General features: G+C 36.9%; 2 long non-coding RNA genes across 3 annotated transcripts; both read left to right on the plus strand.

Annotated features, from left to right (window-relative positions):
- The first annotated feature begins 10,422 nt into the window (after positions 1 to 10,422).
- On the plus strand, positions 10,423 to 15,017 carry LOC110891829. 2 transcript variants are annotated; one of them, XR_004872108.1, is made up of 3 exons: positions 10,423 to 11,349; positions 14,437 to 14,490; positions 14,851 to 15,017. It is a non-coding gene; the product is annotated as an uncharacterized LOC110891829 (long non-coding RNA). The 2 variants fall into 2 exon arrangements; XR_002565584.2 differs by lacking the exon at positions 10,423 to 11,349 and adding an exon at positions 13,768 to 13,901.
- A 5,646-nt stretch (positions 15,018 to 20,663) lies between these two features.
- On the plus strand, positions 20,664 to 21,822 carry LOC118483890. Its single transcript, XR_004872109.1, has 3 exons — positions 20,664 to 20,797; positions 21,330 to 21,383; positions 21,743 to 21,822. It is a non-coding gene; the product is annotated as an uncharacterized LOC118483890 (long non-coding RNA).
- Positions 21,823 to 24,505: the final 2,683 nt, after the last annotated feature.

A 24,505-nucleotide genomic window follows, 5' to 3' on the forward strand; every position in this document is an offset into this window, starting at 1 on the left:
CGAATGTGGTCGCCGATGCATTGAGCAGGAAAGAAAGGGTAAAACCCATTCGAATCAATGCCAAGAGCATTGAAGTTAAAAATAATTTGATTGAAAGGATTTTGGCTGCACAACGAGAGGCTGTGTTGGAAGCTAATTATCCTAATGAAAAGCTGGGGGTAACTGCGGAGCAGTTGACTCTTAGCAAGGATGGAATTCTTAGGCTGAATGGACGTATATGGGTTCCGATTTATGGGGGACTACGAGATGTTGTTCTCCAGGAAGCCCATAGTTCCAAATACTCAGTCCATCCTGGTGCTGATAAAATGTACCAAGACTTAAAGGCAAATTATTGGTGGATAGGCTTGAAAAAGTCTGTAGCCGCCCATGTAGCAAAGTGCTTGACTTGTGCTCAAGTCAAAGCCGAGCACCAAAAGCCGTCTGGCTTGCTACAACAGCCTGAACTTCCCGAGTGGAAGTGGGAATGCGTAACTATGGACTTCATAACCAAGTTACCCAAGACCAGGAAAGGAAATGATACAATATGGGTCATAGTCGATAGGCTGACTAAATCAGCTCACTTTCTACCCATCAAGGTGACGTATAGCTCCGATATGTTAGCCCAACTATATGTTGATAAGATTGTAGCCTTACACGGCATACCTGTGTCTATTATCTCCGACAGGGATACTAGATACACATCTCACTTCTGGAAAAGTTTCCAGCAATCTTTGGGCACGCGTTTAAACTTTAGTACGGCTTACCATCCACAGACGGACGGCCAAAGTGAGCGTACTATCCAAACGCTAGAAGACATGCTTCGTGCATGTGCGATCGATTTAGGTGGTAACTGGGATAAAAACCTACCCCTGATCGAATTCTCCTACAATAATAGCTACCACACCAGCATAAAGGCTGCGCCTTTTGAGGCATTATATGGTAGGAAATGCAGATCGCCTGTTTGTTGGGCGGAAGTAGGAGAGGTCCAATTATCGGGACCAGAGATTGTTTTCCAGATGACGGACAAGATTGTCCAGATTCGGGAACGTCTCAAGGCTGCCCGCGATAGGCAGAAGAGCTACGCTGATCCAAAGCGTAAGGATTTTCACTTCGAAGTGGGTGAAAAAGTATTACTTAAAGTGTCACCCTGGAAGGGGGTGATGCGTTTCGGCAAGAAAGGCAAGCTGAGTCCGAGATACATAGGGCCTTTTGAGGTCATTGAACGAGTCGGATCAGTTGCCTATAAACTAAACTTGCCCGAAGAGCTCAATGGAATTCACAATGTGTTCCACATCTGCAATCTCAAGAAGTGCTTCGCCGATGAATCGTTGGTGATTCCACACACAGATGTGCATATAGATGAGAGCTTAAAGTTCATAGAAAAACCCTTGTCGATTGAAGATCGACAGGTGAAGAAGCTTCGCAGAAAGCACGTACCGATTGTAAAGGTCAAATGGGATGCTCGTAGAGGTCCTGAATATACGTGGGAAGTCGAAGCTACAATGAAAGAAAAATACCCCTATTTATTTGAGTAAATCTCGGGTCGAGATTTATTTTAAGGGGGTGAGGATGTAACACCTCGAAATTTTGTGTCCAATGATGTGTTAACACGTGTCATTTGTTTACACGTGGCATCTAAAATAAATAAAGGACTAATTTTGACAAACCTTGAAAGTATATAAATTCGAGGGTTATAAATGTCAACAAGGGTGAATATACTGTATAGTATCCCTAAATAATGCTTAAACCTTCAAACAAATAAATTATAGATCGTACAAAACTAAAACGCGGAAGAAAGTGAGAGATTACAAACTACAGGGGTTAACTGTGTCAACATGTTTAATAATACCTCTGAGTGACCCTTTAACGTTCCCAAGACTTTGTAACGGTATTATACCCTCACTAAAATAATATATATGAATTTCGCGAGGTTTCGATATGAAACGAGAAAGTTACGATCGAATTCGTAAAAGAAGGGTTAAAAGCGTAAACAGTGAAAGTTAAGGCTTTCCAATATAGTTAATAAATAAACCGGGGACTTAATAATGCGGGTAATTAACACGAGGCCCCTATCGGTAAATAACCGAGGGCCAAACCGCAAAGTTACCCCTTCAAATCCGAAAGGTCAGGCGAATCATTACGAAAGATTTCGTTATTAATGGCCCGATTCTGTAATCATTATAAAAGATTTGAAAAATTCAGAAAATATAACCTTAGGCGACCCGCGTGAAGTTTCAACATAAGTTGAGGCGGGCCGCGAGCCTCCTCTAATTCGCGTCTGTTATTTGAACTTTAGGCGACCCGCGTTAAAAAGCATGGAAAGTCCCATGCGGGCCGCGTAAAGTGCCCAGATGCAGAAATATGGTAACTACTTGGCTTTTGGACCATGTGAACGATCAAACCTTAATCAAAGAGGCATGGGCACCCTACAATTGACCCATATCACTCAGGGGACATCTACCCATCATCATGATCAGTAGTAGCATGTTGTGTAATGATTTAGGGCCTTGTTCTTGGCTATAAATAGCACCATTGTGCTCATAACATTCACAACATCAAAACTCACTTCTCTGATCATTCCAAGAGCTCTAAAGCTTTCCCCTGTGTTCTTAAGTCTTCTCTTAAGCTTCTGTAAGTAATTCAACCTTTGTGGTTTCACATTTCCATAGTTATAGCCTATAAACGCAACCGTCGTAACTAACGGTTGTCATTGCAATATCTTGCAAATGATTCAGTCTTATGACGAATCAAAAATGGTTATGAGTTGGTATTTATGTGGGTATTAAACCTCTAAAAGGGTTCCCCCTGATCACCACTCTAACTATGTCAATTATCGAGTCAAACGTGCGGTTAAAAAGTCAACAGAAAGCTATTTTAGCGATTTAAGCATAATCTGTAATGTATATGTTATGGAACCTGTTTTGACAATCATAAAACATGATAATAAGTATATAAACCTGTTTGCGCTCGTTTGAATCGATCATTTACTATATAGAACCGGTTCGGAGCCGAAAGTCGCAAAAGTTTGACTTTTGCTTTGACTTCAGTTCTGACCCGTTTTAGTGAGGTATAAATATACCCTAGGACTCTCTTAGGACCAGGTCACATGTTGGTATAAGCCTCTGTGGTCGGTTCATGAGTTACCCGAGTCTTTTACGCAATTCCGTCATTCGCCTAAAAGTTGACCGTAACGGCCTTTTAAAAATTAAAACGAGTATTTCGGACACGTGAACGGACCAAAACCTTGCTTATTAAATTATAAGCATGTCCTTAAAGTTTCACGTCAATCCGAGGTCTAGAATGAGAGTTATGCTAAAAGGCGCACTTTTAAGAAAGTTTTGTATTTTACGGCGCAATTAGCATAACGCCCATCTAACCCAAGTTTTCGTCACCAAAACTTTTACCCACTGTGGTGAAATAATATTTTGGGAATTTTAAAGATTTTTAATAATTTTTACCTTGCTCATAACCTGCGGTTATGGCTACGGTTCGGTAAATACCGAATATGCCCTTTTTGGCCAAAACGGGAGTTCTACAAGGTCTTTTGACCCGATTCCAGTTGCCACTGATTTTAAATAATAAATAAAGTATTTTAAACTTTATAAACTGTTCGGGAAACTCAGATTTCCTGTAGAACTCGAAAATCCCTTTTAAAGTCTTTAAAATGACCGAAAAGCCCCTACGGGGCATAATTATAACTTAAACTCGTTACGGGCATTACGGAAGGTATCCTACTGATACCAAAATACTTTTAAGGCATATTGACTTAGGAAATAAGCGTACGACTCTTATGGTTAACCGTTTCGCCTATTTGCGCACACGGTACGGCTCATGGAACTAGTTTTCGTGCAATAGCCGATATGGGTCAAAGTATACTATTTGGACCCCAAAATCCAGAGTATGAACTATAAACCCATATAAAACAAGTCTCTGAACTTGTTGGGTCCAAATCATACTCCATTCTCGGTTTTCGCCTTTTCGTGCGAATTAACCATATCTATATATCGGAATCAACCGGTTTAAGCTACGGCTACTATAAGGACCGTTAGGATTCTAAGAGGTTAATTAAAACCTTCGTTCCAGATTAGGAGCCCCAGTAAAAGCTATCGGTGACTTGATCTAAATTAAGGATTAATACTTGCAAAGGTAAATACTTTTGACTTATTTCCCCTATATGGGCTTGGGTTACGGTATATTAATACCGCTTGATTGAGCATTATATAATTCCATCGCTTAGGTGGTTAATTGATTAAATATGATTGGCTCATTTAAACAGTTTTGTTGCTTATAAGCCTTTGGGGGGTTTAATGACCGTTGTCCCGGATATCCTTGGCATCATTTTACGAAATGGCCACGACCATCGACATCCCGGTGTAGGCGTACACCCGGTATAAAGTGTCGACATTAAAACTAAAAGACGTAGCCGTTGGTTTCTGTACTACGGTTTTACGCAAACGTGGTGTGTCTATAAATCTTTAACCCGGCACGACCCGGGCTACTGAACGCATAAAAGAACATGTAAAACGTTCACAAGATCATTATGAATTTTCCCAAGTTATAAAAGAGTTTGTGCCTTGTGCATTCAAATCAATTTTAATAAACATTTTCAAATGTGTCAGTTGAATGTATTTACCAGTGTAAACTGACGTATTTTCCCCAAAAAGATTAAGTGCAGGTACCTAAACGTAATTGGCTGGTATTAGCTCCCTAGCGTCGGGATAAGCCTCGCAAGCTTGATTGCAGTATCTAATGGAACAATACTTTATCTGTATTTACGATCCACTGTGGATATTCAACTTCTGTAATACATTTTGATATTACAATCAGAGGTTGAAATTATATATTTAAATTATGCTTCCGCTGTGCATTATATAATTGTGTGGTTTGACTATATTGTTGCCAACATCGTCACGGTAATCCCCCACCGGGCCCACCGGTGAGACACGTGGAAATCGGGGTGTGACATTCTACCTTCTCATTGGTAAAATTCTTAATGCTTCCATTAAGAGGTAGCCTCTTAATGACCATTCAGAGGCTACCAAACAACCCTAAGATTTATAACTATAAAATATCTAACAATATAAAAATACATCAAAGCACAATCATTCTCACAAATATATTATACATGTTAGTAATAACTTGGGATGGTAGTGGGTCAGGTATGACTAAACTTATACCCCTACCTGGTTGTAAAATCTTATTTCATACTCGGTTGATTAATCGTCAGGTATTTGGTGAGTATTTACTTGTTTGGTATCGGGCGTATCCGTAGGTATCAGGTATACCCGTTGTGATTTTCATGTATATATATTTTTTATTTTCCTGTATAATCTTATGTTATAAAAATCTATATAATATATATTAAATTATGACAAATAACATACATATCATTATCACCATAATAATATACGATATATATATATATATATATATATATATATAAATGTAAATATATCACAATATTAATCCAAAATAATTATTTTGCATTTCATAGCATATAAATATAAATAATTCCTTCAAAATAGACATTTAAAATGAAAAGGTGTTTTCAAATACTAAAGTTATAGAGTAAACTCTCATTTTGCTCCCTTTGGTTTAGTCGTTTTAATGGTTTTGCTCAAATCCTTTAAAAAATAGTTATTTTACTCCCTGATCTATGAAGTTTATCACGATTTCACTCTCTGCTCCAAACGGAATCCATTTTAAATGTTAAAAACTGTCAGGTTTCAGTCTAGGTATTGGTCTAATTATGGTAATAATTGTCCATCATGTGTTATGCACGTGACAATTTTTAACGGTTTAAAATGGATATTGTTTGAGGCGAGGAGTGAAATCGTGATAAGCTTCGTAGATCTGTGAGTAAATAGGATATTTTTAAACAATTGGAGTAAAACCATTAAAACGACCAAACTATAGGGAACAAAATAGAAGTTTACTCTATTATAATATTAATCCTAGAAAATATATTGTATTTCATAGCATATAATTATGAATAATGCCTTCAAAATATACATTTAATATGAAAAGTTAAATATAATGCTACAAAAATGAAACATTACTAAACGATAGTTAAAAAAATAAATATAAAATGCAAAAGTTTTTGGGTATATATTTCGGGTAAACGGGTATATAGTTCGGGTAATCGGGTCAGGTATCATCTAATCTCATACCCGCAAAAAAAAAATTAATACCCATACCCGGCCCAATACCCGTCGAGTACCGGGTATACCCGTCCTAAATGCTTTGGATTTCGGGTATTCCCGTCAGTCTCAGATATTTTTGCCATCTCTAGTTATAACAAACTACATATTTAACACTATTGAGCGAAAATTTCAGGTGGTCGAACGACCCCCCCCCCCCCCCCCTCCGACCCCTCTTAAGCTGCGCCCTGACAAACACCGTTTTGAGAGCTAAAACACTGAAAATACTCTTCACACGTGAAGGGCATAATTAGGTTTAACAACTTATGGCTAACATCTATAATTCTATACGAAAGACGAAATAGCAAGTCTTGAGACTAAACTATATACAATTACTATTTTGTATTTTTTTACACACACATGGATGGATGATTTTGGTAATATTTTAATCTCTGATGCAACATATTTTTCTGTAGATCAAAATCCACTAAAAGACATAAAATTTTGTGTATTTTTTTATCTAAGGGTGGAGGGAGTGGTCAATCACTGGTGAGTTTTTAAGTTTTTTTCTAGCCAATAATATCATGTCAAGTCCCCACTTCATTCCTCATTTTGCACTCAATCACTGACAATGGTTAAACGCCAGGAAAATGATAAAGAATTAAAAAAATGTGATTGATTGAAAGGGGTTGGGCCCCATCATTCACCCTCTCTCTCCTCTCTATCTTCTCTTCCCGTATCGGTGACTACTCACCGCCTACGCCCCTCCCCTCTCACCGCTCCAACACCGACATCCCATTCCCTGTGCGGCAACCCCACTCCCCGAGACCACTCACCGCATGCACTCCGTCCCCCCTAAGGTACTCGTTTTCTTAAAGGCACTGAACTATTAAAGCATTAATATTGTTTCATGGTCCAGATTCTTCGTAACTAGGCACACAATTGATATAACTGTAGCATTTTTGAAAACTTAGTTCTTTATATCAAATTTATTCTAAAGTTCCCTAAACTTAAAAAACATAAATTAAATGGTAACAAAATTAATAAATGTTCCACGTATTTCACTTCGTAGCCATCACTTAAAAAAATGCCGTTAAAAAAGTAGCCACATGATTAATTGTCCGAGTTAATGTCTAAGGGTAGGGCTGTAAACGAACCGAACGTTCAGCGAACAGTTTGTGAACTGTTCGGCGGGAAGTTCATTTATGATGAACAAGAAATTTCGTTCGATTAGTTAAATGAACGAACATGAACAGAGGTTTCGTTCGTTCGATTGTGTTCGTGAACGTTCGGTAAGGTGTTCGTGAACATTCGTTGATTTGCGTTTGTTTATGTTCGTATGTTTGTGTTTTAATTGAAGATATTTGTACTTTCTTATATTTTATTTGTACTTTTTATATTATTAAACTTTTATTTATTTTATTACCCTAGCAATTAAACTAGGAAACCCACTTTCACCTTGTTATGCATCATTTCCCTTTCATTTCTTATTATTTACATTGGCGAATACGATCGACCTCCGTTCCACAATAATGGATTCAAGTTCGAGTGCTACTCTCTGGGCCATCTATCTTTATCCTTCGTCGCGTTCGCAAAATTTATTTGTGTTCGTGAACCGTTCGCGAACATGCTCATTTCCTTAATGAACAAACACGAACATAAAATCTCGTTCGGAAAGTGTTTATGAACCGTTCGTGAACACATTTATTTCCTTAACGAACGAACAAGAACAAAGCCTTGTTCGTGTTCGTTCGGTTCGTTTACAGCCCTATCTAAGGGTGTCCGGAGTGAAACCTGAGCGGCAAAGGGTTTTGCCGCGCGGTAACACCACCACCGACCCCTTTGCCGCTGCGGTTTCGTTAAGCATGCGGCGTCCAAAGCCGATGCATGGAAGGTGCGGTGAAGGAAGGGTATAAGAGAGAGAGAGAGGGTAGTGTGGGGTGGAGTCCATTCCAATCTCAACCAATCACACTTTTTTTCTTTTTTAAAAAAAAAGTTTACCACTTCACTAAGTGCCTAATCATTGCCAACACTTTTCAGCAAAGTTTAAACACTTTTCACTGATTGACGTGACGCACTCTGATTGGTTGATTTTTTAGTTGTCACTCTCAAGTGTTTAACTACTCCTTACACTCTAAGGTCATCCGTAGTCATAAAGCCCCTTGTGGGGCGTTATGCGACACGTGTCGTGCCACGTCACACAGAGGCTTTATGGGGCGTTATGTCACTAGAGCCCTTAGTCATAAAGCCCCTACCTCATCATTATTTAATTAATTAATTTTTGTTTCTTTAATTAATTTCTAACTTTATAAAATTAAAAACCATTACATTAAATAAAAAAAACATTACAATAAAATAAAAAAAACGTTAAAATAAAATAAATAAAAGAACTTTAGATTATTTAACTCAAATTTCTAACTTTATAAAATTAAAAACCATTTCTTGGCTCAATAAAACCATAAGACCTTTTGAGCCCAGCACAATACAAACTCAATACAAACAAAACCTATTTTTTTTTCCCAGCCGTTTCTTCCTTCTTGCTTCTTCCTTCTTCCTTCTTCTTCTTTCTTCTATACCTGCAACAAAAGAACAAAAGAGAAACAAAGCAATGGAGGGGAAACCAGAAAATAAAAAAATAAAAAAATCAAACGCACACACATGGCGCCGCTATGGAGGTCGCGCCCCACCCATTTTCTCCTTCATACCGCCCCTTGTGGTGGTGTTCGGCAGCACGATGGGGCGCTATGCCCATCCATACCGCCCCACTACATATGCTCTAAAGATTGTTTCTACTTTCTAGAACACTGTCACTACATTATTTTTAAGGTTTTTTTTTTTTTTTTTTTTTTTTTTGATCGACGAATTTCATTAACTTTTTTTTTCTGAATGGCGAATTTCATTAACCAAAAAAACGACTAAGAAGCTAGGACCGCAACACGCTGCATTATTTTAAGTGATGGTGATTCTATACTGTTACGTGCATCATACGGCATAAGAAACTAAATGTATGTTGAAGAGATTAATCTATCTGTATCTATATTTATTTATATTATATAATAAACAAAATTTTTGAGATAACTTGATGTTTAAAAAAAAAAAATTCTTCTTTCTCTTTCCAATTAAACGAGTTAACGTTAACCCGCGCGTTGCGGCGGGATCTTGATTATTAGTGTATTTGGTTTCACTATATAATTTTTGTCGGCCCGGGCAGGCCAGATCACATAAGACCATGTGGTATACTTTCATGCCCCTTTATTCCACATAGGCATCTTTAATACCACATCACTTGTCGTTTCCTTCACTCCCCTCCAAAAAATGGTTCCCACCCTATTAACCCCCGTAAAATAATATATATCTTTAATACTCTCATCCAAGTTTCTTTCACACATGTTAACACGTTAACAAATGGCTCTTTTAATGCTCTTAACGCCTAGGGGAGTGGTATTAAACGCCCTTAACTACTTATGTATCGGGGCGTTAGAGTAAACCCCAAGGTCTAACAAAAAAATAAAGCCGACTTGACTTTTAAATACATAACAAAAAGTATGTCATTCCTCATATGCCCAATAGAATTACAATATATTTACGGTTGTTCTCTACTGATTTTCATTTTTTGAAAACCTAGCGCTTACATCAACAAACGTTTTTTTTAAAACATTGCAACCACAATTGCTCTCTACAATTCTTTTAATTGACATACATGGTTATAGGTCTTTTAATTGACATAAAGGTTAAACTTAGGCTCTATTTGTCCCACAATCCTAAAATCTTATTCTCACACCCTTTTCACTCTATCTTTCTTTATATATATCTGCATATATAGAGATAGATATAAGGGAGGGGTGTGAATATTATCACCCTAAACTTAACATGATTCTTAAAATTCCAGATACAACTGGTTAAGCTTAACATGTTTATTAAGATTCCAGAAAAAATATTATAAAACATGTGTATAAAATAAGTGCCTGATCAAATTTCATAACATATAAAATAAAAGAAATTGTAAACATGAAGTGTCACAATTAAGAAAAATAAAGCAATTATGATAAAATAAGACTATTAATAAAAAATGGTCTTATTTGTTTTATGTATTCCGAGTTTGATTATGTGAATTCCTAAAGTCTTTCCTTTGTTATTGGGTTTTCTTTTATGATAAAAATAAGAATATTAATAAAAAATATGGAGTTCCCACAAAACCCGATGTGAATCCTTCGTGAGTTGAGTTAATCTGGATACTTAAAAAAATGGATTTTTGTGAGTTAATCTGGATACTTCAAAAAATAATATGGATTCATGTATAAGAAAAAGAAAAGGAATGATTATTTACAAATTATTCAACCAAAACCTATTTATTTTTGTACAAAAAAATAGAAGTTTTTATTTGTTTGGATATTTTACATGTATACGAAAAAGAAAAGATCTTGCCCAAAACCCAGCAAAACTGGCCCACAGTAAAATTGCTTTGGGTAATGGTTTTTCCTGACACAGTTTGTTTATTATTGCACAAACCTAAAGAATCTTTCCCTAAACACCACCATCGCCACCACCCAGGGACCACTACCACCCTCTCATCAAACCACCGGTCATTTGAATCCGGGCTTCTCTCCGGCACCCATATCTCCACATCGTCATCCATGTCTTCACAAAAAAAAAAAAGTTTGTTGATCAATTGACCAAACCTAGCCAGAATCTGGTTGTCGCAGGGTCACCCACCCTCGGCTGATGATAAATGATTCGCGTTGGAAGGGAGTAGAGAGAGATGATAACGGCCACCAAGAACACCGGAACCAAAATAATCTTTGGAATCGACGGCGGTGCCACCGGTCCCATTTCGAACGACAGAAATCATAAGCAGCGTGACTCCGGGGCAAGGCCCCAATCGTACTCGTTGTTCTCCAGATCCTTCTTCCCGAATTTGTGTGTCTGAAAGTTTGCGTGTGAGTTTATGTATATATACCATGGGTATGGGTGTGTGCCTGTTTGGAGGAGATGCAACGGTTGCGACAACGTTTTTTTGACGGTTGCTATTTTAGTGTGGTCAGTTGGTGATATGTGAGCAGAACGGTTATTGAATGAATCCGTGCTTTTTATATTGATGAAGGGATGCGATGGGAGGCTGGGAGCGGTTGTGAAATGGTGATGAGACGGCATTGGTTGTGGGTGTGCCGTATGGCAGTTACAATTTATTAATTGCAACGTTTAACCGGTGCCTCACTTTTTGTATATATAGGTAATGTCCTTAACTTCTATTAAATGATATTGATTTTAAAATAATTAAATTAAACAATTATCTTTTTAAAAATATAAATGTTCTTATTTTAATAATTTATTAAATATTCTAAGCCATAAGATTTCAATTATATTTTATCTTAAAATATAATTTTATAATTGTTAAATCTTTATTATTTTTTATTTCACCAATAAAAATCGATGTATTATTTGTTTGATAATGACATCAAAGATACAAAAGCTCCATAAAAAAATAATAGCTTAGATTTATTCAACTCATATAGATGACTTTCTAGCCTAGTTGTATTATATGTATAACAAAAGAGGTCATAAAAAAATTGTCTTTTAGTGTCTACCTGTCATTTAGATGATCTTTAATTAGTTTAACATTTAGTTCATCAAGTTTAAGTTTAATAAGTTTATGTTTTTTTTTCTTTAACTTATTTATGACTATAACCCCTAAACTTTAATAAAGTTATCATTTTTAAGTTTTTAACGAACTTTTAGTTACGTGATTTATTTATGGATTTCGTTTTTATATCAATGCTCCACGCGAGTTATATTTATCTACAATGATTTATTTATGAGTTTCGTTTTTATACCAACGCTCCACACGAGATATATTTAGCTACATTTTGAAATTTTCGCAACCTTGTTTTTAAACCGATCGGTTGTTTTAAACTTTTTTAAACTGTTCGATTTTTTAAACCTCTAAGACTATCCACATCAAGGATGTTTGTAGGTGACATGGAGGGTGTTCATTCCTATGTGGAGGGCATTTGTGAGAGGGATGGATTAGTGGGTGTTGTAAAGGATGACATGGAGGGTGTTCATTCTTCACAATTCTTAGGGAAGAATGGTGAAGAATGGGCTAATGGTGGGTCCTTTTTTTTTTTATAAGGTTGTTTGTGAGAAGGATATATATGTTATTGTTGTGGGTGAAAAGTGTTTGTGGGAAGAATAAGTGAAAAGCTGATGTGGCATGCTGATTAGGCTGTTTGTAGAAATGATAGCCTTTCACTGATGCGGATAGTCTAATAGTCATCTCTAAATACACCATTGTTATATGTGTCTTTTATCTATGTTTAACTGACTCATTGTAATGCGCAGCCGTCGTGTTTATCTTTATATTCGTTTTGGTGTAAGTTATATTTGAATAACTTGAATTTTCTATACAACGATATAGCTTTTCCATGACTTTCAAATATATTGTCGTGATTTTTTACCATTACATTTGAATTTTACTTATTTTCATCTACATTTCGAACGTAAGAAAAACACAAAAATAAAACATACATAAATATGATATATGTTTTAACTTTTGGACATTTCGAACGTAACAAAAACACAAAAATAAAACAATCACAAATATGATATATGTTTCAACTTTTGGAAATCATTGCCTCGAAGATTTTAGCCACCTTTGACCAATGTTACATAAGCATTCTTTTTTTCAAATTCGGGGTCATGAAGTTTTCGCCACCATTGACCAATGTTACATGAGCGTGGAATTGAAGGGTCCATGTATTCTTAATTGTCCTACAGAATAAATATCTATTAGTAAGACCATGTGTAGTGGTAATGCGTTATAATGTCCTTACCATGGAGCATTATCTGACACGTGGCATCCTAGTCAGCGTTGGGGCAATATAGCAAAAGTGGCGTAGTGGGGCATTATGCCAATAACCCCCATTCAATCATTTCACAATTATTTTTTTTAAACTTAAATACTTCATTAAATTAAAAAAAAAATACAATACTAGAAATAAAAAAAAATATCCGATTAAATTAAAAAAAACAAAAAAAACACTAGTTTTCGTCTTCGCTTTCTTCACCCTCGCCAACTTCGTCTTCCTCGTCCTCCGTTTCTTCCTCTCCCTCAGGTGGTACATACCGAACCGACCATGCGTGGTGTACCAAATCAACCATTAACTGGGAATGGTACGGTTCGTAACGCAACTCTCGCGCATTACTCACTCTTTCTTCCATTGTCGCCTGTGGATGCTCCTCTTCAACGGCTTCTGGCACATAATTCTGGCATATCGCCTTTCCTTCGTCTTTCAAAATTATGTTGTGCATGATTATACAAGCGTACATAGCATCTCTCATTTTTTGCTTGCTCCATGCACGACAAGGATTTCTCAAATATTGCCAGCGTTGTTTAAGAACCCCTAAGCATCTCTCAATGTGTAACATCCCATAATTTATAAAATAGGATGTCTCAACATTTACAAGCATTATATAATAAGTTGTGGTAATTGTATTAAAAATTTAAAGAAAGTTTATAAAATTATGGAATGGGTTATAAGGGTTCATAAACCAAACTTGAGGGTTGTTTGTGTAACATTTTAATAACATGTGAAATAAAATTAATTAGTAAAATTAAAACCCAGAATGTTCTGGGTTGTGTGGTCGCGACCAGAGAAAGGAGAAAGGGGAAAAACCCTAACTACATCAATCAACCTCAAAATTCAGCAAGATTGTGAAGGATTAGAGTCATAAATCGCATGCTAGTGCCTAAATACTCTCTAATCCAAGTGTTTTGAACATAAGGTAAGATAAAATCTCATAATTTGATGCTTGTTGATGAACTAGGGTTTATACCAATTCGTGAATTAGTATGAAATTAGATTGCATGTGAGTTAGAATCATCATGTAGAAGGTATATTGTGCATGAATTCGATTTACTAAAGATTTTGGGAAAAACCCACTTGTTCTAGCATGATAGTGAATAGATTGTTGATTAGTTGAGTAAATCTTTAAATAAAATTGTATGAATGATAGAGTATTGGTAGATTATATTGTGTAGAATGAATATTTGAACATGAGTGGTTGATTATGTGAAAGATAATGTATTCTAGTGAATTTATGCATAAGATACATGTACATAAGGCTTGATAAGTAGTACGCATGTTAGGTGTTTGATGAAATGCCTCAATGATAATCTAAGTAGCCTAAATAAATCATTGTGAATGGATTTGTATGATGAAATTAAAGTATTGTGAATTGTTATATGAGTAGCATTGATACTTGAAAGTGTGATTAAGAATGTAAGGGCTATGATCTAAATAAGAACGAATTCATGTAGGATCGAAAGAAGAAGGGGCTAGTTCCGGATCACAAACAAAGGCACAAGATCGAGGTAAGTTCGTTACTTACATGTTTAGTGGTGAGTTTTTTTGATATTGTTTCTTTTGATGATTGTTATTCAATTAAGGTAGATATCTCAAATGAGAATGTGAAAGTAGGAATCCGTAACGGTCCATAGTGATTGGGTCGGTTCGGGTTCGGATGAGAAGGAATTTAATGAAAGTATCCTCCTTGATCCGTACTATACGGATTATTGGAAGCAAATGAGAAATAGTCGTGTTTATTTGACTAGAATGAATTGATATGAAATAAGATCAATTGGTAATATATCTTATAAATCCGAGAATATGAATTGAGATAGGATGAAAACGTTATGTCTACTACACTAATATATTTTGTTGAATGATTGTAGGTAAAGCACCCGCATGATTGTCGTTGCGTCGCTCGGATACGAACACACCTTGATCACCCGTGATGCGCTTCCGCAACTTTTGTAGTAACCTTATTAGTCAAAGACTTTTGTTAAAGTTGGTTGTGTTTGGAAGTTTTAAATTTTAACTAGATGTTTGTGAATACTTAAGTATCTTAAACTTGATGTTTTGAATCGGTAGATTAAATGTTAAGAACTTCCTTATGTTTTTGAAGGTGTCGTCATTTGAGTATTTGATATATTATAAACAGGGAAGTTGTTCAAAATGCGAACGGGTCATGCCCAAATTTTTATTTTTATTTTGGCGATTTGGTTAAGTGTCGTTTTGCGACGTTTCAAGCATGAATTTAGAAGGGGTGTTTCAAGTTGGTATCAGAGCCTAGGTTTGAGGGATTCGAACACGATGTAGTGCCCGAACTCAAACCGAAAGCTCGCAAGAATGGGTGTGTTCGCTCCGAGACGCAAATAGAGGTAAAACTTTTAAGAAAGCTTTATAGTAATTAATACTACAAGTTATAAAGTGTTAGAATGAGTTTTGGATATAGTAATAGTAATAAATGGTGCATTGGAATATCTAGGGGTTAGTAGAATTGAAACCGTGCACGAAAACGGTTCGGAATGGTCAAAAATATGAAGTTAGGGGTGATTTTCGCTGGGCACTACCGTAGCTTACGGTGGCCACCGTAAGCTACGGTAGATACTGGGCAAATTAGAGCTACCGTAAGACAGGAGCGTAGGGCCGTAAAGAACAAATCATCACCGTAAGCTACGGTGGTCACCGTAGCTTACGGTGGCCATCAAATTGCTGAATTTTTTTTTATGTTGTTTGTTTGAGTATGGGGTTTGTTTTAATTAGTTCCTAAGGCCCCGTAATCCTTTGCTAAGGTCATTATGCATCAAGAAGGTTGAAAGAAAATGTCTAATAAGAAAGAAGGTATGATTTAATATGAAATGGTCTAGCAATACAACATTATCATCAAGAATGATAACGTGTAAAGTATGAATAGTAAACAGAATGAAATATGCGATAGAATGAATATGTATGAGTCAAGAAAGATGTATAAAAAGAGAATTTTAATATATATAATGAATGTTTTATGTAGATGACGGACACAAGTAATGTAGATGATGCTGAAATAGCCCGTCAAGAGGCAATCAATAATAAGATGATAGAAGCGGCAGAAAAAGTGATGAATGCCAACCTTCCCAAGTTAGCTCAAGAAGTCGAGAGCCGAGTCTTGGGGGTTGTTGATGAGATGATGACTAGCAAGATTGAGGAGTTAAAAGAAATGCTTGAAGGGTCCAGGATTAAAAGTAAGGAACGAAGGTGTACATATAAGGATTTTATGGCATGTAATCCCTTTTCATATAATGGGGAGGTGGATCCGGTAAAGTGTCAAAGATGGATAGCAAACATTGAAGCTGTATTTGTACGTAGCCGATGTGAGAAAGAAGATCAAGTAATGTTTGCTACGGGTCAACTTCAGCAACAAGCCAAAGATTGGTGGGATACTCAAAGTAAAGAGATAGGGGAAGTGAGACTCCAAACTTTAACATGGCAGGAATTCAAAGAGTTGTTCTTAAAATATCATTGCCCGCAATCGGCAATTGATAGAATACAAGATGAGTTCTTGCATCTTCGCCAACAGAATGAGTCCATTGATGAAATTACCAACATATTCTTCGATAAGTTAAAGTTTTGTGATGATTTCGTCAAGTCAGAAAGGATGAAGATAAACCGGTATTATGGAATGTTGAAGGCCAAATATAGGGAGTTCATTACCCCCTCGAAGTGTGAAACTCTAAGTGAACTTATCAATTTAGCCCGGGATAGGGAGATAGAACTGAAGCGACAAGTGGAAAGAGGAGAGAAAAGAGTTGCTGAAAAGCCGTCAACTACGAATCCATCTAAGAAGCCTAAGCAGCACGACACTAGAACTAAAGGAGGATCTAAGGGTAGTATTCCCCCATGCAAAACTTGTGGAAAGCTTCACACTGGAGAATGTCTAATGGGAAAGAAGGGGTGTTACAACTGTGGTCAGGAGGGACATCCTTACTTTAAGTGCCCTAGTCCCGTGAGGACGTGTTTCAATTGTTTCACTCCCGGTCATGTAAAAGCTGACTGTCCAAAGCTTAAACAACAAGGGCAGAAGGATGAAAGAAGAATGAAAATCAGAAGGCTCGGGGAAGAATGTTTCAGATTACTACGAGGAAGCCAAGGCCTCACCGAATGTCGTGTCAGGTATTTTCTTAATCAACCAAATACCCGTGAATGTGTTATTCGATTCTGGTGCTAGCAAATCTTTCGTGTCAGACGAACTTATGTGTTACCCCTCTTTTAGAAAGGAACGAATGCCCTGTACCCTTAGAAGTAGAAGTAGCGGATAGTAAAAGTTTATTTGTTATGTGAAATTTGTAAGAATTGTAAGATAACCATAGAAAACGAAGAATTTGAAATAGATCTCATTCCTATGACTTTGGGGGAATTCAGGTGGTAGTAGGGATGGATTGGTTATCCCGCTATCACGCGGAAATTCGATGCGAGGCGAAAGTCATTCATGTACTCTCAACCTAGTGGGGCTCGAATAAGGCATTTGTGGGGAAAGAAAGTTAAAGACAAAACTGTGCACGATTGTCGAGGCGGTGAAGCACGCAAGGAATGAGGGTAAGGTTTACTTGGCTTATGTAGTGGATACAAGACAGAAGGAGCCTGAAATGGAGAAGTAGAAGTGGTGAATGAATATGCGGACGTGTTTCCGGATGAATTACCGGGATTGCCACCTGAGCGAGAGGTGGAATTCCGAATCGAATTAAACCCGGGTGCCAAGCCAGTGGCTAAAGCTCCTTATAGATTAGCTCCCATGAGATGCGAGAGCTAATGACACAGATACAGGAATTACTCGATAAGGGTTTCGTACGCCCGAGTGTGTCGCTTGGGGGAGCCCGGTACTCTTTGTGAAAGAAAGACGGCACGATGCGCATGTGTATAGATTATCGAGATTTGAACAAGTTGACCGTGAAAGGAAATAAATTTAACCCCCCCCCTCCTTTTTACCCTTCGAATAGATGATCTTTTTGACCAACTGCAAGGGAGAGTTGGTTTTTCAAAAAATCGATTTGCGTTCGGGTATCATCAACTTCGTGTACGGGAAGAAGATGTTGCGAAAACTGGTTCAGGACCCGATATGGGCATTACGAGTTTTTAGTAATGCCATTCGGACTGACTAACGCCCCGGCCGCTTTCATGATTTGATGAATAGAGTATGTCGGCCCATACTGGATAAGTCTGTTATAGTGTTTATAGATGATATCCTTGTGTACTCTCGCAGTAGAGCCGAACATGCAAATCATTTGCGTGAAGTGTTAGAGATTCTTCGAAAGAGAAGTTATATGCTAAGTTTTCCAAATGTGCCTTCTGGCTTAGAGAGGTGCAATTTCTTGGCCACGTCATTAATAAAGATGGTGTCTTGGTAGACCCAACTAAAGTAGAGGCTGTTGTGAACTGGGTTCCTCCTAAGAACCCGAGTGAAGTGAGAAGTTTTCTGGGTTTGGCTGGGTATTACCGAAGGTTTATACAGGATTTTTCCAAAATAGCGTTACCTTTAACCAGACTAACAAGAAGAATGAGAAGTTTGTGTGGGGAGTTGAGCAAGAGAAGGCGTTCCAAACCTTGAAGGATAAGCTATCTGACGCCCAATTCTAACCTTACCGAAGTTCAGAAGACTTGTAGTATACACTGATGCTTCACATCAGGGCTTGGGGGCTGTTTTAATGCACGGGTAAAGTGATAGCATATGCTTCAAGGCAGCTTAAACCAATGAAGTAACTACCCAACACACGATTTAGAGTTGGCTGCAGTAGTATTCGCGTTGAAACTGTGGCGACATTATTTGTACGGAACTAAATGTACCATATATTCGGATCACAAAGTCTCAAGTATTTCTTCGAAAAAAGAATTGAATATGAGACAACGAAGGTGGTTAGAATTAATTAAGGATTATGATTGTGAAATCTTTATCATCCGGGGAAAGCCAACGTTGTAGAAGATGCGTTAAGCCGGAAGGAATACCCATCACCATACAAGTTAAGTCAATGAAAATGACTGTCACCCCTAAACTTTTGGAGTTGATCAAGGAAGCCCAAATAAAGTCCTTAAATGGTGATCCAAGAAGGAAGAATGAAAGGCCTAATTGGGGAATTAAAGATGAATGCGATGGCGTCATGACAGTATGACCGAATCTGGGTACCATGGTTATCCGAGGTGAAATCATTATTGCTAGAGGAGGCTCACAAATCTCGTTATACGGTACACCGGGGGCTACAAAAATGTATCAAGATTTAAAGAAAGGGTATTGGTGGCCTGGAATGAAACGCGACATTGTTAAGTACGTGGCTAAATGCTTGACATGTTCCCAAGTGAAGGCGGAGCACCAAAAACCGTATGGTAAATTACAGTCATTAGAATACCAGTTTGGAAGTGGGAAGACATAACCATGGACCTTATTACAAAGCTACCCAGAACGAAACGAGGTCACGATGCTATTTGGGTTATTGTCGACCGACTTACAAAGAGTGCTCACTTTTTACCCATACGAGAATCTATTACATCCGAAAAATTGGCAGAAATTTATATGAATGAAATAATTGCTCGTCACGGAGTACCCGTGTCTATTGTGTCGGATCGTGACACAAGATTCACGTCTCGTTTTTGGCGAAAATTTCATGAAGATGTGGGCACAAACTTGCGACTAAGTACCGCATACCATCCGCAGACGGATGGACAGTCAGAAAGAACTATACAAACGTTGCTTGATATGTTGAGGGCTTGTGTCATAGACCTTGGGGGAAATTAGGATAACCATTTACGTTGGTGGAGTTCGCGTACAACAACAGTTATCAAAGTAGTATCAAAATGGCGCCATATGAATGTTGTACGGTAGAAAGTGTAAACACCTGTATTTGGGGAGAAATCGGGCAACGGGAACTTGCGCCTAAAGATGTTGTGGCAATAACGAATGAAAAGATTGATCAAGTCCGGGCTCGTTTGAAGGCGGCGCAAGACAGGCAAAATCCTATGCAGATAAAGAAGGCGCGCCTATTGAATTTCAAGAAAGTGATCGTGTGTTTTTAAAGGTTTCGCCGTGGAAGGGAATAATACGGTTCCGCAAACGGGGAAAATTGGGTCCTCGATATATCGGACCGTTCAAATAGTGGCTCGTGTTGGTAAAGTGGCATACCGGCTAGAATTACCTCCAGCTCTGGATGGAATCCATAACACGTTTTACGTGTCTCAACTAAGAAGGTGCCTCGCGGATGATACAGCACATGTGTCACTTGATGACATTGAATTGGATGATAAAATGAATTATATTGAAAAGCCGGTAGCTATCAAAGATTCCAAAATAAAGCATCTACGAAACAAGGCCATTCGACAAGTTTTAGTGCAATGGCAGCATCGGAAAGGATCGGATCTAACCTGGGAATCTGAAGATGAAATGCGAAAGCACTACCCGTCTTTTTTGGTACGTATTAAGGTTTCGGGGACGAAACCTCTTTTAAGGGGGGTAGATTTGTAACATCCATAATTTATAAATAGGATGTCTCAACATTTACAAGCATTATATAATAAGTTGTGGTAATTGTATTAAAATTTAAAGAAGTTTATAAAATTATGGAATGGGTTATAAGGGTTCATAAACCAAACTTGAGGGTTGTTTGTGTAACATTTTATAACATTGAAATAAAATTAATTAGTAAAATTAAAAACCAGAATGTTCTGGTTGTGTGGTCGCGACCAGAGAAAGGAGAAAGGGGAAAAACCCTAACTACATCAATCAACCTCAAAATTCAGCAAGATTGTGAAGGATTAGAGTCATAAATCGCATGCTAGTGCCTAAATACTCTCTAATCCAAGTGTTTTGAACATAAGGTAAGATAAATCTCATAATTTGATGCTTGTTGATGAACTAGGGTTTATACCAATTCGTGAATTAGTATGAAATTAGATTGCATGTGAGTTAGATCATCATGTAGAAGGTATATTGTGCATGAATTCGATTTACTAAAGATTTTGGGAAAAACCACTTGTTCTAGCATGATAGTGAATAGATTGTTGATTAGTTGAGTAAATCTTCAAATAAAATTGTATGAATGATAGAGTATTGGTAGATTATATTGTGTAGAATGAATATTTGAACATGAGTGGTTGATTATGTGAAAGATAATGTATTCTAGTGAATTTATGCATAAGATACATGTACATAAGGCTTGATAAGTAGTACGCATGTTAGGTGTTTGATGAAATGCCTCAATGATAATCTAAGTTGCCTAAATAAATCATTGTGAATGGATTTGTATGATGAAATTAAAGTATTGTGAATTGTTATATGAGTAGCATTGATACTTGAAAGTGTGATTAAGAATGTAAGGGCTATGATCTAAATAAGAACGAATTCATGTAGGATCGAAAGAAGAAGGGGCTAGTTCCGGATCACAAACAAAGGCACAAGATCGAGGTAAGTTCGTTACTTACATGTTTAGTGGTGAGTTTTTTTGATATTGTTTCTTTTGATGATTGTTATTCAATTAAGGTAGATATCTCAAATGAGAATGTGAAAGTAGGAATCCGTAACGGTCCATAGTGATTGGGTCGGTTCGGGTTCGGATGAGAAGGAATTTAATGAAAGTATCCTCCTTGATCCGTACTATACGGATTATTGGAAGCAAATGAGAAATAGTCGTGTTTATTTGACTAGAATGAATTGATATGAAATAAGATCAATTGGTAATATATCTTATAAATCCGAGAATATGAATTGAGATAGGATAAAACGTTATGTCTACTACACTAATATATTTTGTTGAATGATTGTAGGTAAAGCACCCGCATGATTGTCGTTGCGTCGCTCGGATACGAACACACCTTGATCACCCGTGATGCGCTTCCGCAATTTTGTAGTAACCTTATTAGTCAAAGACTTTTGTTAAAGTTAGTTGTGTTTGGAAGTTTTAAATTTTAACTAGATGTTTTTGAATACTTAAGTATCTTAAACTTGATGTTTTGAATCGGTAGATTAAATGTTAAGAACTTCCTTATGTTTTTGAAGGTGTCGTCATTTGAGTATTTGATATATTATAAAAAGGGAAGTTGTTCAAAATGCGAACGGGTCATGCCCAAATTTTTATTTTTATTTTGGCGATTTGGTTAAGTGTCGTTTTGCGACGTTTCAAGCATGAATTTAGAAGGGGTGTTTCACAATGTCTTTTCGTGAAGACTCTTGAACCTTCTTAAAGTATGCTCTTTTTTCATCAATAGGATCACTATACGTCTTCACGAAAATCGAATACCTAGGATAAATTTCGTCGCTCAAATAATATCCATGAGGGTGGTAGTTTCCATTTGCGTAAAACGACGCTTTTGTAGTGTGAATGAACGTGTGACGGACCGTAAATACAATAAACCATTTTAAACTATTCGTTTATATTTATTTAATACATTGACGAATTGAACAACTAATTTTATTCATTTAGTTAAATGAACGAACATAATCATACATCTTGTTTATTAACTTACATTCGTTTGTGTCCAATCATCTACGTTAGATTGTTAATATTCATTTATTTAAGCTCGTTGAATTTATCTTTTTTCATTTAGTTTCATACGTTTATTCATTTGTTTATGTATCGTTTATCGTTTGACTTTATATATTAGTTACTAGTAATACTAATTGACCAATCACGCATCAACTCATGAGCCATATGAAAAACATTAAGTTAATATGAATGTTAACTTGTGGGTTTAGTCTCGTCAAATAAAGGTTAATCTTCTTTCTTCCTCGATTGATTGCTGCAAGATCCTACAAAACAAGACAACACCGTGAAGCTCGTTACACGGAGAAGGATTGGGGTTCTCCCTTTAACCACTATCCGACGTGAGAATATAATAACTTTCTTTGAATATAATAAGTGTGTGTATTAAGTGAGAGAGCAAGAGAGCGATCCTTAAACCCGGATATGGGCTGATGGGCTTTGGACCAGACGTTGACAACAAGGAATATCCCTTTGTCTCCTTAAACACGATCGTTAGTGTTTGCAGGCAAAAAGGGAGTTGGCGCACGTTTAATGGATCCACGTGGCCCGGTAGTTGTCCTTGTTGTCGGGTATGTCATCAGCGTTTAAATGGAGATCAAGGAGCAGTGGTCGGCGTACGGTGATTAGTGACACGTCAGTGACCTTGTGTACTTTTTGTCTTTTGCACGATTGCTCATCGTGAGGCATTGTTAGACACAACCTAGCGTGCACCTATTGGCCACCATCTCTGACATTCGTACTTACTGTACTACTTAAGCTTGCGCCATTTGACTGAAAATGGCTTAAGTACAAAATAGGTCTGATTTGGGTATGATTCCTTGCGCGCGACCTAAGCCTGAATGATGTAGTTGGCACAAGATTTGGGACCATACCCCTTCACCTATCAAATTTTAGAGCCAAGCTTTGGGTAATAAACTAATGCACAAATAAGTACACGTCCATTTTATTAGTTTATGTCAGTCTATCTACATCTGTTTATGTTCATTCACCATTTTCTTAATGAACTTGAACACATTAATTTTCTTCATGAATAACATTGACAAGAAAAATCATTCGATTACGTGTTTATTTTCGTTCCTTTATTCGATTAGATGAATGAACACGAGCATGCCCCGTTCATGTTTGTTGAATTCGTTTGTAAACCTAAGTTTGACCTCCAAATCACTATCTATATTTTTGCCTTATGTTATCATGAAAATAAGGTAACATAGTTTTAGTATCAAATGACTTTTGCTTATTTTGACCTGCTAAATTATGCACCTTCTAAATCTATACATTTGTCCACTATAAGATTTGAACCTCTCAAGGCAATTGACACTTATTCCATACACCTTAATAACATAGGCATATAAGCCCTTTGGTTTAAATAGTATATAAATTGGGTATTTATAACTCGATTTGTATGAAAGAATAATGTACTGATTATAGAGTATATTCGGGATTTGTAGGGTACCTTGTATCCGATTGATTTGGAACTCATACAAGTCAATGTTGGACGTCTCGTTCACTTCAGATAGAATTTCTTTTCAGGTTGGGTTTCAGCGTCCATTACATCGGGCTCTGAGATTGCCAATAGTGATGTACCAAATTTGAGAATGAGAGGATTAGTGATAGAGAGATGTTTTTTACAGAGTCGAGATCATGTACAAACAGTGCTAACTGTAAGAACCATAAGAACAGATCGGAGCCATTGATAGTTTAAAACTTATAATTAATAATTGAGTTAATTACATAGTTAGTCCCTGTGGTTTGTACAAAATAACATATAGGTACTAATAGTTTAAAATCACCTTCTGTTTTTTTTTTGTAACGTTTGGGGGTATTAAGTTCTTGGGTATTAACATAGCCAGTCCCTGTGGTTTGCACAAAATAACATATTTAGGTACTAATAAAATGTGATTTTAAGCCTACAAATAACGTTAATACCCCCAAACGTTACAAAATGAAAAGTTAATACCCTAGAAGGTGATTTTAAACTATTAGTACCTAAGTATGTTATTTTGTACAAACCACAGGGACTAACTATGTAATTAACTCTTAATAATTA

The sequence above is a fragment of the Helianthus annuus genome, chromosome 11 (assembly GCF_002127325.2).
Source record: "Helianthus annuus cultivar XRQ/B chromosome 11, HanXRQr2.0-SUNRISE, whole genome shotgun sequence".
NCBI classification, from domain to species: domain Eukaryota; kingdom Viridiplantae; phylum Streptophyta; class Magnoliopsida; order Asterales; family Asteraceae; genus Helianthus; species Helianthus annuus.